We start from the raw sequence: 18918 nt of genomic DNA, 5'->3' as shown, positions 1-18918 counted from the left end.
TTCACTGGCCCTGATAACTATATATACTAGCCTTCACTGGCCCTGTAAACTATATACACTAGCCTTTACTGGCCCTGATACCTTTATAAACTAGCCTTTACCGGCCCTGATAACTATATATACTAGCCTTCACTGGCCCTGATAACTATATATACTAGCCTTCACTGGCCCTGATACCTTTATATACCAGCCTTCACTGGCCCTGACAACTATATATATTTGCCTTCACTGGCTCTGTAAACTATATATACTAACCTTCACTGGCCCTGATACCTTCGAATACTAACCTTCAACTGGCCCTGATAACTATATATACCAGCCTTTACTGGCCCTGATACCTTTATATACCAGCCTTCACTGGCCCTGATAACTATATATACTAGCCTTCACTGGCCCTGATACCTTTATATACCAGCCTTCACTGGCCCTGATACCTTTATATACCAGCCTTCACTGGCCCTGATAACTATATTTACCAGCCTTTACTGGCCCTGATACCTTTATATACCAGCCTTCACTGGCCCTGATAACTATATATACTAGCCTTTACTGGCCCTGATACCTTTATAAACTAGTCTTTACTGGCCCTGATACCTTTATAAACTAGCCTTTACTGGCCCTGATAACTATATATACTAGCCTTCACTGGCCCTGATAACTATATATACTAGCCTTCACTGTTCCTGATACCTTTATATACCAGCCTTTACTGGCCCTGATACCTTTATATACCAGCCTTCACTGGCCCTGATAACTATATATACTAGCCTTTACTGGCCCTGATACCTTTATAAACTAGCCTTTACTGGCCCTGATACCTTTATAAACTAGCCTTTACTGGCCCTGATAACTATATATACTAGCCTTCACTGGCCCTGATACCTTTATATACCAGCCTTCACTGGCCCTGATAACTATATATACTAGCCTTTACTGGCCCTGATACCTTTATAAACTAGCCTTTACTGGCCCTGATACCTTTATAAACTAGCCTTTACTGGCCCTGATAACTATATATACTAGCCTTCACTGGCCCTGATAACTATATATACTAGCCTTCACTGGCCCTGATACCTTTATATACCAGCCTTTACTGGCCCTGATACCTTTATATACCAGCCTTCACTGGCCCTGATAACTATATATACTAGCCTTCACTGGCCCTGTAAACTATATACACTAGCCTTTACTGGCCCTGATACCTTTATAAACTAGCCTTTACTGGCCCTGATAACTATATATACTAGCCTTCACTGGCCCTGATAACTATATATACTAGCCTTCACTGGCCCTGATACCTTTATATACCAGCCTTCACTGGCCCTGATAACTATATATATTTGCCTTCACTGGCACTGTAAACTATATATACTAACCTTCACTGGCCCTGATACCTTCTAATACTAACCTTCAACTGGCCCTGATAACTATATATACCAGCCTTTACTGGCCCTGATACCTTTATATACCAGCCTTCACTGGCCCTGATAACTATATATACTAGCCTTCACTGGCCCTGATACCTTTATATACCAGCCTTCACTGGCCCTGATACCTTTATATACTAGCCTTCACTGGCCCTGATACCTTTATATACCAGCCTTCACTGGCCCTGATAACTATATATACTAGCCTTCACTGGCCCTGTAAACTATATATACTAACCTTCACTGGCCCTGATACCTTCATATACTAACCTTCAACTGGCCCTGATAACTATATATACCAGCCTTTACTGGCCCTGATACCTTTATATACCAGCCTTCACTGGCCCTGATAACTATATATACTAGCCTTCACTGGCCCTGTAAACTATATACACTAGCCTTTACTGGCCCTGATACCTTTATAAACTAGCCTTTACTGGCCCTGATAACTATATATACCGGCCTTCACTGGCCCTGATAACTATATATACTAGCCTTCACTGGCCCTGATACCTTTATATACCAGCCTTCACTGGCCCTGATAACTATATATATTTGCCTTCACTGGCCCTGTAAACTATATATACTAACCTTCACTGGCCCTGATACCTTCAAATACTAACCTTCAACTGGCCCTGATAACTATATATACCAGCCTTTACTGGCCCTGATACCTTTATATACCAGCCTTCACTGGCCCTGATAACTATATATACTAGCCTTCACTGGCCCTGATACCTTTATATACCAGCCTTCACTGAACCTGATACCTTTATATACTAGCCTTCACTGGCCCTGATAACTTTATATACCAGCCTTCACTGGCCCTGATAACTATATATACTAGCCTTCACTGGCCCTGTAAACTATATATAATAGCCTTCACTGGCCCTGATACCTTCATATACTAACCTTCAATTGGCCCTGATAACTATATATACCAGCCTTTACTGGCCCTGATACCTTTATATACCAGCCTTTACTGGCCCTGATAACTATATATACTAGCCTTCACTGGCCCTGTAAACTATATATACTAACCTTCACTGGCCCTGATACCTTCATATACTAACCTTCAACTGGCCCTGATAACTATATATACCAGCCTTTACTGGCCCTGATACCTTTATATACCAGCCTTCACTGGCCCTGATACCTTTATATAATAGCCTTCACTGGCCCTGATACCTTTATATACTAACCTTCACTGGCCCTGATAACTATATATACTAGCCTTCACTGGCCCTGATAACTATATATACTAGCCTACACTGGCCCTGATATGGTTATATATCAGCCTTCACTGGCCCTGATAGCTATATATATTTAACTTCACTGGCCCTGATACCTTTATATACCAGCCTTCACTGGCCCGGATACCTTTATATACCAGCCTTCACTGGCTCTGATACCTTTATATACCAGCCTTCACTGGCCCTGAAACCTTTATATAATAGCCTTCACTGGCCCTGATACCTTTATATACCAACCTTCACTGGCCCTGATACCTTCATATACCAGCCTTCACTGGCCCTGATACCTTTATATACCAGCCTTCACTGGGACTGACACCTTTATATACCAGCCTTTACTGGCCCTGATACCTTTATATACCAGGCTTCACTGGCCCTGATAACTATATATACCAGCCTTTACTGGCCCTGATATCTATATATACTAGCCTTCACTGGCCCTGATAACTATATATACCAGCCTTCACTGGCCCTGATACCTTTATATAATATACTTCACTGGCCCTGATAACTATATAAACTAGCCTTCACTGGCCCTGATACCTTTATATACCAGCCTTCACTGGCCCTGATACCTTTATATAATAGCCTTCACTGGCCCTGATACCTTTATATTCCAGCCTTCACTGGCCCTGATAACTATATATACTAGCCTTCACTGGCCCTGATACCTTTATATTCCAGACTTTACTGGCCCTGATACCTTTATATACTAGCCTTCACTGGCCCTGATAACTATATATACCAGCCTTTACTGGCCCTGATACCTTTATATACCAGCCTTCACTGGCCCTGATAACTATATATACTAGCCTTCACTGGCCCTGTAAACTATATATACTAACCTTCACTGGCCCTGATACCTTCATATACTAACCTTCAACTGGCCCTGATAACTATATATACCAGCCTTTACTGGCCCTGATACCTTTATATACCAGCCTTCACTGGCCCTGATAACTATATATACCAGCCTTTACTGGCCCTGATACCTTTATATACCAGCCTTCACTGGCCCTGATAACTATATATACTAGCCTTTACTGGCCCTGATACCTTTATAAACTAGCCTTTACTGGCCCTGATACCTTTATAAACTAGCCTTTACTGGCCCTGATAACTATATATACTAGCCTTCACTGGCCCTGATAACTATATATACTAGCCTTCACTGGCCCTGATACCTTTGTATACCAGCCTTTACTGGCCCTGATACCTTTATATACCAGCCTTCACTGGCCCTGATAACTATAAATACTAGCCTTCACTGGCCCTGTAAACTATATACACTAGCCTTTACTGGCTCTGATACCTTTATAAACTAGCCTTTACTGGCCCTGATAACTATATATACTAGCCTTCACTGGCCCTGTAAACTAGATATACTAGCCTTCACTGGCCCTGATACCTTTATATACCATCCTTCACTGGCCCTGTAAACTATACATACTAACCTTCACTGGCCCTGATACCTTCAAATACTAACCTTCAACTGACCCTGATAACTATATATACCAGCCTTTACTGGCCCTGATACCTTTATATACCAACCTTCACTGGCCCTGATAACTATATATACTAGCCTTTACTGGCCCTGATACCTTTATAAACTAGCCTTTACTGGCCCTGATACCTTTATAAACTAGCCTTTACTGGCCCTGATAACTATATATACTAGCCTTCACTGGCCCTGATAACTATATATACTAGCCTTCACTGGCCCTGATACCTTTATATACCAGCCTTTACTGGCCCTGATACCTTTATATACCAGCCTTCACTGGCCCTGATAACTATATATACTAGCCTTCACTGGCCCTGTAAACTATATACACTAGCCTTTACTGGCCCTGATACCTTTATAAACTAGCCTTTACTGGCCCTGATAACTATATATACTAGCCTTCACTGGCCCTGATAACTATATATACTAGCCTTCACTGGCCCTGATACCTTTATATACCAGCCTTCACTGGCCCTGATAACTATATATATTTGCCTTCACTGGCCCTGTAAACTATATATACTAACCTTCACTGGCCCTGATACCTTCGAATACTAACCTTCAACTGGCCCTGATAACTATATATACCAGCCTTTACTGGCCCTGATACCTTTATATACCAGCCTTCACTGGCCCTGATAACTATATATACTAGCCTTCACTGGCCCTGATACCTTTATATACCAGCCTTCACTGGCCCTGATACCTTTATATACTAGCCTTCACTGGCCCTGATAACTATATATACCAGCCTTTACTGGCCCTGATACCTTTATATACCAGCCTTCACTGGCCCTGATAACTATATATACTAGCCTTCACTGGCCCTGTAAACTATATATACTAGCCTTCACTGGCCCTGATACCTTCATATACTAACCTTCACTGGCCCTGATAACTTATATACCAGCCTTTACTGGCCCTGATACCTTTATATACCAGCCTTCACTGGCCCTGATAACTATATATACCAGCCTTTACTGGCCCTGATACCTTTATATACCAGCCTTCACTGGCCCTGATAACTATATATACTAGCCTTCACTGGCCCTGTAAACTATATATACTAACCTTCACTGGCCCTGATACCTTCATATACTAACCTTCAACTGGCCCTGATAACTATATATACCAGCCTTTACTGGCCCTGATACCTTTATATACCAGCCTTCACTGGCCCTGATAACTATATATACCAGCCTTTACTGGCCCTGATACCTTTATATACCAGCCTTCACTGGCCCTGATAACTATATATACTAGCCTTTACTGGCCCTGATACCTTTATAAACTAGCCTTTACTGGCCCTGATACCTTTATAAACTAGCCTTTACTGGCCCTGATAACTATATATACTAGCCTTCACTGGCCCTGATAACTATATATACTAGCCTTCACTGGCCCTGATACCTTTGTATACCAGCCTTTACTGGCCCTGATACCTTTATATACCAGCCTTCACTGGCCCTGATAACTATAAATACTAGCCTTCACTGGCCCTGTAAACTATATACACTAGCCTTTACTGGCTCTGATACCTTTATAAACTAGCCTTTACTGGCCCTGATAACTATATATACTAGCCTTCACTGGCCCTGTAAACTAGATATACTAGCCTTCACTGGCCCTGATACCTTTATATACCATCCTTCACTGGCCCTGTAAACTATACATACTAACCTTCACTGGCCCTGATACCTTCAAATACTAACCTTCAACTGACCCTGATAACTATATATACCAGCCTTTACTGGCCCTGATACCTTTATATACCAACCTTCACTGGCCCTGATAACTATATATACTAGCCTTTACTGGCCCTGATACCTTTATAAACTAGCCTTTACTGGCCCTGATACCTTTATAAACTAGCCTTTACTGGCCCTGATAACTATATATACTAGCCTTCACTGGCCCTGATAACTATATATACTAGCCTTCACTGGCCCTGATACCTTTATATACCAGCCTTTACTGGCCCTGATACCTTTATATACCAGCCTTCACTGGCCCTGATAACTATATATACTAGCCTTCACTGGCCCTGTAAACTATATACACTAGCCTTTACTGGCCCTGATACCTTTATAAACTAGCCTTTACCGGCCCTGATAACTATATATACTAGCCTTCACTGGCCCTGATAACTATATATACTAGCCTTCACTGGCCCTGATACCTTTATATACCAGCCTTCACTGGCCCTGATAACTATATATATTTGCCTTCACTGGCCCTGTAAACTATATATACTAACCTTCACTGGCCCTGATACCTTCGAATACTAACCTTCAACTGGCCCTGATAACTATATATACCAGCCTTTACTGGCCCTGATACCTTTATATACCAGCCTTCACTGGCCCTGATAACTATATATACTAGCCTTCACTGGCCCTGATACCTTTATATACCAGCCTTCACTGGCCCTGATACCTTTATATACTAACCTTCATTTGGCCCTGATAACTATATATACCAGCCTTTACTGGCCCTGATACCTTTATATACCAGCCTTCACTGGCCCTGATAACTATATATACTAGCCTTCACTGGCCCTGTAAACTATATATACTAGCCTTCACTGGCCCTGATACCTTCATATACTAACCTTCAACTGGCCCTGATAACTATATATACCAGCCTTTACTGGCCCTGATACCTTTATATACCAGCCTTCACTGGCCCTGATAACTATATATACCAGCCTTTACTGGCCCTGATACCTTTATATACCAGCCTTCACTGGCCCTGATAACTATATATACTAGCCTTCACTGGCCCTGTAAACTATATATACTAACCTTCACTGGCCCTGATACCTTCATATACTAACCTTCAACTGGCCCTGATAACTATATATACCAGCCTTTACTGGCCCTGATACCTTTATATACCAGCCTTCACTGGCCCTGATAACTATATATACCAGCCTTTACTGGCCCTGATACCTTTATATACCAGCCTTCACTGGCCCTGATAACTATATATACTAGCCTTTACTGGCCCTGATACCTTTATAAACTAGCCTTTACTGGCCCTGATACCTTTATAAACTAGCCTTTACTGGCCCTGATAACTATATATACTAGCCTTCACTGGCCCTGATAACTATATATACTAGCCTTCACTGGCCCTGATACCTTTATATACCAGCCTTTACTGGCCCTGATACCTTTATATACCAGCCTTCACTGGCCCTGATAACTATATATACTAGCCTTCACTGGCCCTGTAAACTATATACACTAGCCTTTACTGGCCCTGATACCTTTATAAACTAGCCTTTACTGGCCCTGATAACTATATATACTAGCCTTCACTGGCCCTGTAAACTATATATACTAGCCTTCACTGGCCCTGATACCTTTATATACCAGCCTTCACTGGCCCTGTAAACTATACATACTAACCTTCACTGGCCCTGATACCTTCAAATACTAACCTTCAACTGACCCTGATAACTATATATACCAGCCTTTACTGGCCCTGATACCTTTATATACCAACCTTCACTGGCCCTGATAACTATATATACTAGCCTTTACTGGCCCTGATACCTTTATAAACTAGCCTTTACTGGCCCTGATACCTTTATAAACTAGCCTTTACTGGCCCTGATAACTATATATACTAGCCTTCACTGGCCCTGATAACTATATATACTAGCCTTCACTGGCCCTGATACCTTTATATACCAGCCTTTACCGGCCCTGATAACTATATATACTAGCCTTCACTGGCCCTGATAACTATATTTACTAGCCTTCACTGGCCCTGATACCTTTATATACCAGCCTTCACTGGCCCTGATAACTATATATATTTGCCTTCACTGGCCCTGTAAACTATATATACTAACCTTCACTGGCCCTGATACCTTCGAATACTAACCTTCAACTGGCCCTGATAACTATATATACCAGCCTTTACTGGCCCTGATACCTTTATATACCAGCCTTCACTGGCCCTGATAACTATATATACTAGCCTTCACTGGCCCTGATACCTTTATATACCAGCCTTCACTGGCCCTGATACCTTTATATACTAACCTTCACTGGCCCTGATAACTATATATACCAGCCTTTACTGGCCCTGATACCTTTATATACCAGCCTTCACTGGCCCTGATAACTATATATACTAGCCTTCACTGGCCCTGTAAACTATATATACTAACCTTCACTGGCCCTGATACCTTCATATACTAACCTTCAACTGGCCCTGATAACTATATATACCAGCCTTTACTGGCCCTGATACCTTTATATAACAGCCTTCACTGGCCCTGATAACTATATATACCAGCCTTTACTGGCCCTGATACCTTTATATACCAGCCTTCACTGGCCCTGATAACTATATATACTAGCCTTCACTGGCCCTGTAAACTATATATACTAACCTTCACTGGCCCTGATACCTTCATATACTAACCTTCAACTGGCCCTGATAACTATATATACCAGCCTTTACTGGCCCTGATACCTTTATATACCAGCCTTCACTGGCCCTGATAACTATATATACCAGCCTTTACTGGCCCTGATACCTTTATATACCAGCCTTCACTGGCCCTGATAACTATATATACTAGCCTTTACTGGCCCTGATACCTTTATATACCAGCCTTCACTGGCCCTGATAACTATATATACTAGCCTTCAACTGGCCCTGATAACTATATATACCAGCCTTTACTGGCTCTGATACCTTTATATTCCAGCCTTCACTGGCCCTGATAACTATATATACTAACCTTCAACTGGCCCTGATAACTATATATACCAGCCTTTACTGGCCCTGATACCTTTATATACCAGCCTTCACTGGCCCTGATAACTATATATACTAGCCTTCACTGGCCCTGATAACTATATATACCAGCCTTTACTGGCCCTGATACCTTTATATACCAGCCTTCACTGTTCCTGATAACAATATATACCAGCCTTTACTGGCCCTGATAACTATATATACTAGCCTTCAACTGGCCCTGATAACTATATATTCCAGCCTTCACTGGCCCTGATAACTATATACACTAACCTTCACTGGCCCTGATACCTACAAATACTAACCTTCAACTGGCCCTGATAACTATATATACCAGCCTTTACTGGCCCTGATACCTTTATATACCAGCCTTCACTGGCCCTGATAACTATATATACTAGTCTTCACTGGCCATCTAAACTATATATACTAGCCTTCACTGGCCCTGATACCTTCATATACTAACCTTCAATTGGCCCTGATAACTATATATACCAGCCTTTACTGGCCCTGATACCTTTATATACCAGCCTTTACTGGCCCTGATAACTATATATACTAGCCTTCACTGGCCCTGTAAACTATATATACTAACCTTCACTGGCCCTGATACCTTCATATACTAACCTTCAACTGGCCCTGATAACTATATATACCAGCCTTTACTGGCCCTGATACCTTTATATACCAGCCTTCACTGGCCCTGATAACTATATATACTAGCCTTCACTGGCCCTGTAAACTATATACACTAGCCTTTACTGGCCCTGATACCTTTATAAACTAGCCTTTACTGGCCCTGATAACTATATATACTAGCCTTCACTGGCCCTGATAACTATATATACTAGCCTTCACTGGCCCTGATACCTTTATATACTAGCCTTCACTGGCCCTGATACCTTTATAAACTAGCCTTTACTGGCCCTGATAACTATATATACTAGCCTTCACTGGCCATGATAACTATATATACTAGCCTTCACTGGCCCTGACACCTTTATATACCAGCCTTCACTGGCCCTGATACCTTTATATACTAACCTTCACTGGCCCTGATAACTATATATACTAGCCTTCACTGGCCCTGATACCTTTATAAACTAGCCTTCACTGGCCCTGATACCTTTATATACTAACCTTCACTGGCCCTGATACCTTTATATACTAACCTTCACTGGCCCTGATAACTATATATACTAGCCTTCACTGGCCCTGATACCTTTATATACTAACCTTCACTGGCCCTGATACTTTGACATACTAACCTTCACTGGCCCTGATACCTTGACATACTAACGTTCACTGGCCCTGATACCTACATATACTAACCTTCACTGGCCCTGATACCTTTATATACTAACCTTCACTGGCCCTGATACCTTTATATACTAACCTTCACTGGCCCTGATACCTTTATATACTAACCTTCACTGCCCCTCATACCTTTATATACTAACCTTCACTGGCCCTGATACCTTTATATACTAACCTTCACTGGCCCTGATACTTTGACATACTAACCTTCACTGGCCCTGATACCTTGACATACTAACGTTCACTGGCCCTGATACCTACATATACTAACCTTCGCTGGCCCTGACACCTTGACATACTAACCTTCGCTGGCCCTGATACCATTATATGCTAACCTTCACTGGCCCTGATACCATGCTGTCATAGTCGACCCAGAAGACCTTCAACCGGTAATAGTTGTATTATACCAAAAATGTACAGAAGAATAACTCTTCTGGCAGTGTAATGCTATGGCAGAAGTAGACTGTCATCTTCCGCATTAACTTGAAATCCCAAAACGTTCTTCAATTAGTTCTGTTTTAAAACAATATAGACACTTCAAACCACACCATGCGCCGAATACAACAGGTGTACACCTTCCCTTGAAATGATCACCTACAAGCCCTTAACCAACAATGCAGAGTAAGAAAATATTAGCAAAATAAACTGCAGTAAAAAAAGTAACACAATAAAATAACAATAACCCGGCTATATACAGGGGATACCGGTACCAGGTTAATGTGGAGGCTATATACAGGGGATACCGGTACCAGGTCAATGTTGAGGCTATATACAGGGGATACCGGTACCGCATCAATGTGGAGGCTATATACAGGGGGTACCGGTTCCAGGTCAATGTGGAGGCTATATACAAGGGATACCGGTACCACGTCAATGTGGAGGCTATATACAGGTGGTACCGGTTCCAGGTCAATGTGGAGGCTATATACAGGGGATACCGGTACCGAGTCAATGTGGAGGCTATATACAGGGGATACCGGTACCGAGTCAATGTGGAGGCTATATACAGGGGGAACCGGTTCCAGGTCAATGTGGAGGCTATATACAGGGGGTACCGGTACAGAGTCAATGTGGAGGCTATATACAGGGGGTACCGGTACCGAGTCAATGTGGAGGCTATATACAGTGGGTACCGGTTCCAGGTCAATGTGGAGGCTATATACAGGGGGTACCGGTTCCAGGTCAATGTGGAGGCTATATACAGGGGGTACCGGTACCGAGTCAATGTGGAGGCTATATACAGGGGGTACTGGTACCGAGTCAATGTGGAGGCTATATACAGGGGATACCGGTACCAGGTCAATGTGGAGGCTATATACAGGGGGTACCGGTTCCAGGTCAATGTGGAGGCTATATACAGGGGATACCGGTACCGAGTCAATGTGGAGGCTATATACAGGGGGTACCGGTTCCAGGTCAATGTGGAGGCTATATACAGGGGGTACCGGTACAGAGTCAATGTGGAGGCTATATACAGGGGGTACCGGTACCGAGTCAATGTGGAGGCTATATACAGTGGGTACCGGTTCCAGGTCAATGTGGAGGCTATATACAGGGGGTACCGGTTCCAGGTCAATGTGGAGGCTATATACAGGGGGTACCGGTACCGAGTCAATGTGGAGGCTATATACAGGGGGTACCGGTACCGAGTCAATGTGGAGGCTATATACAGGGGATACCGGTACCAGGTCAATGTGGAGGCTATATACAGGGGGTACCGGTTCCAGGTCAATGTGGAGGCTATATACCAGTTCCAGGTCAATTTGCGGGTGGTAAGGGTTAGTCGAGGTAAAATTGTTCATATGTACATGTAGATAGGGGAAAAGTTACTATGCATAGATAGTAAACAGCGAGTAGAAGCAGCTTAGAAACCTGTTTGACGTGCAAGCCCGACGATTTTTTAAATGTTTTACAGGGAAGACAAAATATGTAAATCTATTAGGTAACCACGTTAGCAAAAGACTCCACTTTTATTACTCCATCAGTTTTTGACTCCATCAGTAGCTATCACAAATTCGGCCAAATAAAGATATAAATAGCCACTAACCAAGAAACAACCTCATCAGATGACAGTCTGATAACATATTATTGTATAGCATATGTTTTGTTCGAAAAATGTGCATATTTCAGGTATAAATCATAGTTTACATTGCAGCTACATTCAGAAATTGCACCGAAAGCAGCCATAATATTTACAGACACCAACGTCAAATACATAATTACTCATCATAAAACATTTCTGAAAAATACATAGTGTACAGCAAATGAAAGACAGGCATCTTGTGATGCCAGACAATATTTCCGATTTATTAAGTGTTTTACAGCGAAAACAAAATGTAGCATTATATTAGCTTAGCACAAAAGCCAGAAACACTTGGGCGCCGTCGACTACGACAGATATATGAAATAACATCATAAATCGGGTCTTACTTTTGCTGATCTTTCATCAGAATGTTGAACAAGGTGTCCTTTGTCCAGATGAGTCGTTTTTTGGATTCAGAATGGCAACTTTCTCTCTCCATTTAGCAAGCGCGCTAGCCGGGTTGCACGGATCTCTCCATGTAAACAAACGGAAGAGAACGGAACACGGCAAAACTCCTGAAAAAATTTAAATAATCTGATGAAACTATATTGAAAAAACATACTTTACGATGATATGGTGACATGTATCAAATAAAATCAAAGCCGGAAATAATAGTCGCATATAACGTCAGCAAAACAAAAGGCAAGCCCACTGTCCAAATTGCGTTCTTCAGAGTACCGGAAATTGGGTACACGTCATTCCAAGAGGATTTATTCCATCCCAGATCGAGATAATCACCTAATTTCTTCTCTCACAGCCTTCTTGACACCCAGAGGAAGGTGTATGACGTGTATGTATACTAATAGGTCTTGTGCCCATGTATAGGAATGAAGAAGAACAGAGCATCGATTTCAGACGTTCCACTTCCTGTTCAGGAAAAGTGCTGCAGAATGAGTTCTGTTTCACTCTGAGAAATAATTCAAACGGTTTTAGAAACTAGAGAGTGTTTTCTATCCAATGGTAATAATAATATGCATATTGTACGAGCAAGAATTGAGTAGGAGGCCGTTTGAAATGGACACATTTTATCAGGCTACTCAATACTGCCCCTTGCAGCCATGAGAAGTTAAAAAAACGAGGTCAATGCAAATAGTCTGGGTAGGCATTTGATTAACTGTTCAGCAGTCTTACGGCTTGGGGGTAGAAGCAATTTTGCCAATTTTTTTAATTCTCTTGACGGGGAATAGGCATTTTCGGGCCCTCTTCACAACTGTTTTGGTAAGTTTGGACCGTGATAATTTATTGGTAATGTGGACACAAAGGAACTTGAAGCTCACGACCCGCTCTAGTACAGCCCTGTCAATTGCATTCAAATTAAATATTTTCTCTATGGTAAAGCTTTAAACAGCTTACACCACGACACGGCATTGAAGTGCTGACTTAATGGTTTCCAGAAAGGCGTGGAATCTGATTACTGTTAAACGCAATCTAATGGGCTATCTATCCATCCATTATTAGTGATCCTATATTAGTAGGATCAATAATATAGTACTTAAGTGTTTGTCCCATCTTGGGCTGTTTTGGTCAATGATTTTCTTTTCTTTTTCGTAATCATGACATTTCCTTTTATTTCTAACAGAGAAGTACTCATGCTCTAGCATTGTGCCATATTAAATCTCTTAAAATTTGTGCACTTTGCATGTTGTCTTCTTATGGCTGCAAGGCAAAGTGTTGAGTAGCCAGTGAAATCCTGCCCATTTCAAACGGCCTCCTACTCAAATCTTGCTCGTACAATATGAATATTATTATTATTTTTGGATAGAAAACACTTTCTAGTTTCTAAAAGAGTTGGAATTATTTCTCTGAGTGAAACAGAAGTCCTTCTGCAGCACTTTTCCTGACCAGAAAGTGAAATGTCAGAAATCGATGCTCTTTTCAACTTGATGCCTATACATGGTCTTGACACTTAGGAGTCTGCTGACACTCTATACACCTTCCTATTGGTGTAAAGAGGATGTCAGAGAAGAAATTTTTGTGCTCATCTTGTTCTGTGGTGGAAAAAAAACTATTTCTTTGACGTGACCGTCCACTTCCGGTACTCTGAAGGAAGTGGGATTGACTTCTGTTTTGCCTTCGTAACGAACGACTAACATCTCCGGCTCGAATTTTTTTTGATACATGTGACCATATCATCGTAATGTATGTTTTTTCAATATTTAATTTAATGTTTAATCAGATTATTGAAACTTTATTCGGGAGTTTTGCCGTGTTCCGTCCTCTGACTGTGTTTACGTTGGAGAAATTTATGCCACTCGGCTAGTGCCAATGCTAATTGAAGAGGGAAATTTGCCATTCTGAATCGAAACAACGACTCATCTGGACAGAGGACACGTTCTTCAACATTCTGATGAAAGATCAGCAAAAGTAAGACCCATTTTATGATGTTATTTCATATATCTGTCGTGCATGTGAACTGGCCGTGGGCGCCCAATTATTTCTGTCTATTGTAGCTACGCTAATATAGCGATACATTTTGTTTTCGCTGTAAAACATTTAATAAATCGGAAATATTGTTTGGAATCACAAGATGCCTGTCTTTCAATTGCTGCAGACTATGTATTTTTCAGAAATGTTTTATGATGAGTAATTAGCTATTTGACGTTGGTGTCTGTAAATATTATGGCTGCTTTCGGTGCAATTTCGGATTGTAGCTGAAATGTAAACTATGGTTTATACATGAAATATGCTAATTTTTCGAACAAAACATATGCTATACAATAAATATGTTATCAGACTGTCATCTAATGAATTGTTTCTTGGTTAGTGGCTATTTATATCTTTATTTGGTCGAATTTGTGATAGCACCTGATGGAGTAAGAAACTGATGGAGTTAGAAAAAGTTGTGTCTTTTGCTAATGTGGTTAGCTAATAGATTTACATATTTTGTCTTCCCTGTAAAACATTTTAAAAATCGAACATGTTGGCTTGATTCACAAGATGTGCACCTTTCATCTGGTGTCTTGGACTTGTTAATGTGTGAAAGTTAAATATTAAAAAAAAATTGATTTTCAATTTCGCGCCCTGCACTTTGAGCTGGATGTTGTCATAAGTGTACCGGTGTCGGGCTGCCCCCGTAAAAGGTTAACCTTTACCGCTCCAGCGTTCCGCCAGCGGAACTCCTCCCACATTCCACTGAAAAGGCAGAGCGCGAAATTCTAAATATATTTTATTAGAAATATTTAACTTTCACACACACCCCCCACCCCCACTGAAAAGGCAGAGCCGCGAAATTCAATTTTTTTTTTTTTTTTAAATATTTAACTTTCACACATTAAAACCTGTTGGGGATGGGGGCGCTGTTTAGACTACTTATGCTAATTTGGCTAATTTTTTAAACGGCTTCCCACAAAATCCTTGATCGTACAATATGCATATTATTATTATTATTGGATAGAAAACAGTCTATAGTTTCTATAGGAGTTGAAATTTTGTCTCTAAGTGGAACAGAGCCCATTCTACAGCAATTTCCCTGACATGGAGTCAGATTTGAGAAATGTTGGCCACTCTTCTGAAGTCATTTAAAAGGGCACTGTCGTTGCTATGACTATACGGACACTTCTTACGTCTTCCCCTGGATGCCTTTACGTGATGACGATTCCAACGGGGTCGATTGCGCGTTCACAGGCCCTACAAATGAAAAAAACCTTTAGCTAGCAAGTCTTTTCTTGCTGCGTAACGCGCGTGGAAGACACCGACCCTCTCCTGTTCCAAGCGTTAGTTTAGCCTGTTATATTTCTCCGGTCATCTTTTCACTCGTTATAGGAGTTACAAACATCATAAAGTAGTTAATTTAAAGCGTTTTATAGCAATTTATATCCGTTTAGTGCGATTTTGGGACATTTATTTTTGCAACGATGTGAAAAGTTGGGCACGCTTTTCAGTTCATCCCGAACGCAGTTGACATTTCCACATGGCAAGAGGACAGCTTTCCACCAAAAGACGATTTCTCCCAAGAAAGGATCCTTTGCCCAAGATACTGATGGAAGAACAGCTCAAGGTAGGACATTTTTATTATGATAAATCGTGTTTCTGTCGAAACATTTTAGTGGCTTAGGACGCCATGTTTTTTGACGTAGCTTCGCTTGGCGCAAACTGTATTGAAAAGTAAGGATAAATTAAAAATGTAATAACGCAATTGTATTAAGAATTAAATTGTCTATCAATCCCTGTCCACCCTATATTTTTTAGTCACGTTTATGAGTATTTATGTATAAGAGTAGATCACTGTCTAAGTGGCGCAAGGACATTTTCTGACCAGCTGAGCTACATTTCACATTGTCTAACCATGATTTTGGTGGCTAAATATAAACATTTTCGATCAAACTGTATATGCATGTTGTAATGTGATGTTACAGGAGTGTCATCGGAAGAATTCTGAGAAGGTTAGTGAAAAAATTAATATCTTTTGGCGATGTTGACTTTTATCGCTCACTTTGGCTAGAATCAATGCTGGGCTGCTAATTGCTATGTGCTAAGCTAATATAACGATTTATTGTGTTTTCGCTGTAAGACACTTAGAAAATCTGAAATATTGTCTGTATTCACAGGATCTGTGTCTTTCGATTCGTGTATGCTGTGTATTTTTACGAAATGTTTGATGATTAGTAGTTAGGTAAACACGTTGCTCATTGTAATTATTCTAGTCCATTTGTGATGGTGGGTGCAATTGTAAACTATGCCATCTACCTGAAATATGCACTTTTTTCTAACAAAACCTATCCCATACCATAAATATGTTATCAGACTGTCATCTAATGAGTTTTTTTGTTGGTTAGGGGCTATAAATATCTTAGTTTAGCCGAATTGGTGATGGCTACTGGTGTTGGTGGACAAATAAAAGATGGTGGATTATGCTAATGTGTTTTTAGGTAATAGATGTACATCTTTACATATTGTGTCTTCCCTGTAAAACATTTTAAAAATCGGAAATGTTGACTGGATTCACAAGATCTGTGTCTTTCATTAGCTGTATTGGACTTTAATGTGTGAAAGTTAAATATTTTAAAAAAATATTTTTTTTGAATTTCGCGGCACTGGTTTTTCAGTGGGGGGGGGGGGGGGTGTGCCGCTAGCGCCACGCTGATCCTAGACAGGTTAAAGTCCAATACAGCTAATGAAAGACACAGATCTTGTGAATCCAGCCAACATGTCCGATTTTTAAAATGTTTTACAGGGAAGACACAATATGTAAAGATGTAAATCTATTAGCTAAACACATTAGCATAATCCACCATCTTTTCTTTGTCCACCAACACCAGTAGCTATCACCAATTCGGCTAAACTAAGATATTGATAGCCACTAACCAGGAAAAAAACTCATCAGATGACAGTCTGATAACATATTTATGGTATAGGATAGGTTTTGTTAGAAAAATTTGCATATTTCAGGTAGATGTCATAGTTTACAATTGCACCCACCGTCACAAATGGACTAGAATAATTACATAGAGCAACGTGTTTACCTAATTACTAATCATCAAACATTTCGTAAAAATACACAGCATACACTAATCGAAAGACACAGATCCTGTGAATACAGACAATATTTCAGATTTCTAAGTGTCTTACAGCGAAAACACAATAAATCGTTATATTAGCATACCACATATGCAAACGTTACCAGAGCATTGATTCTAGCCAAAGAGAGCGATAACGTAAACATCGCCAAAATATATTAATTTTTTCACTAACCTTCTCAGAATTCTTCCGATGACACTCCTGTAACATCATATTACACAATCCATATACAGTTTGTTCGAAAATGTGCATATTTAGCCACCAAAATCATGGTTAGACAATGACAAAAGTTGCTCAGCTGGTCAGAAAATGTCCTGCACCATATTAGACAGTGATCTACTCTTATACATAAATACTCATAAACTTGACTAAAAAATACAGGGTGGACAGCGATTGATAGACAATTTAATTCTTAATACAATCGCGGAATTACATTTTTTAAATTATCCTTACTTTTCAATACAGTTTGCGCCAAGCGAAGCTACGTCAAACAAGATGGCGTCCGAAGCCATTAACATTTTTCGACAGAAACACGATTTATCATAATAAATTGTTCCTACTTTGAGCTGTACTTCCATCAGAATCTTGGTCAAAGAATCCTTTCTTGGGTCTAATCGTCTTTTGGTCGAAAGCTGTCCTCTTGCCATGTGGAAATGCCAACTGCGTTCGGCATGAACTGGAAACCTGCCCGGCTCTTCAAAAAGTCTCAGAAATAAATGTCCCAAAATCGCACTAAACGGGTATAAATTGCTATAAAACGGTTTAAATTAACTACCTTATGATGTTTTTAACTCCTATAACGAGTAGAAACATGACCGGAGAAATATTACTCCCTACACTAATGCTTGGAACAAGTGCGGGTCGGTGGCCACCGCGCGCCTGACGCAGCTGGAAAAGAGTTCCTACCTACAGGTTATTTTGATTTATAGTGGCTGTGATTGGGCAATCGACACCATTCAAATCGTCATCACGTAAAGGCATCCAGGGGAAGACGTAAGCAGTGTCTGTATGCTCATAGCTATAACAGTGGCCTTTAAA

The sequence above is a fragment of the Salvelinus fontinalis genome, chromosome 1, assembly GCF_029448725.1.
Source record: "Salvelinus fontinalis isolate EN_2023a chromosome 1, ASM2944872v1, whole genome shotgun sequence".
Taxonomy (NCBI): Eukaryota; Metazoa; Chordata; class Actinopteri; order Salmoniformes; family Salmonidae; genus Salvelinus; species Salvelinus fontinalis.
Note: the sequence above shows the minus strand (reverse complement) of the source record.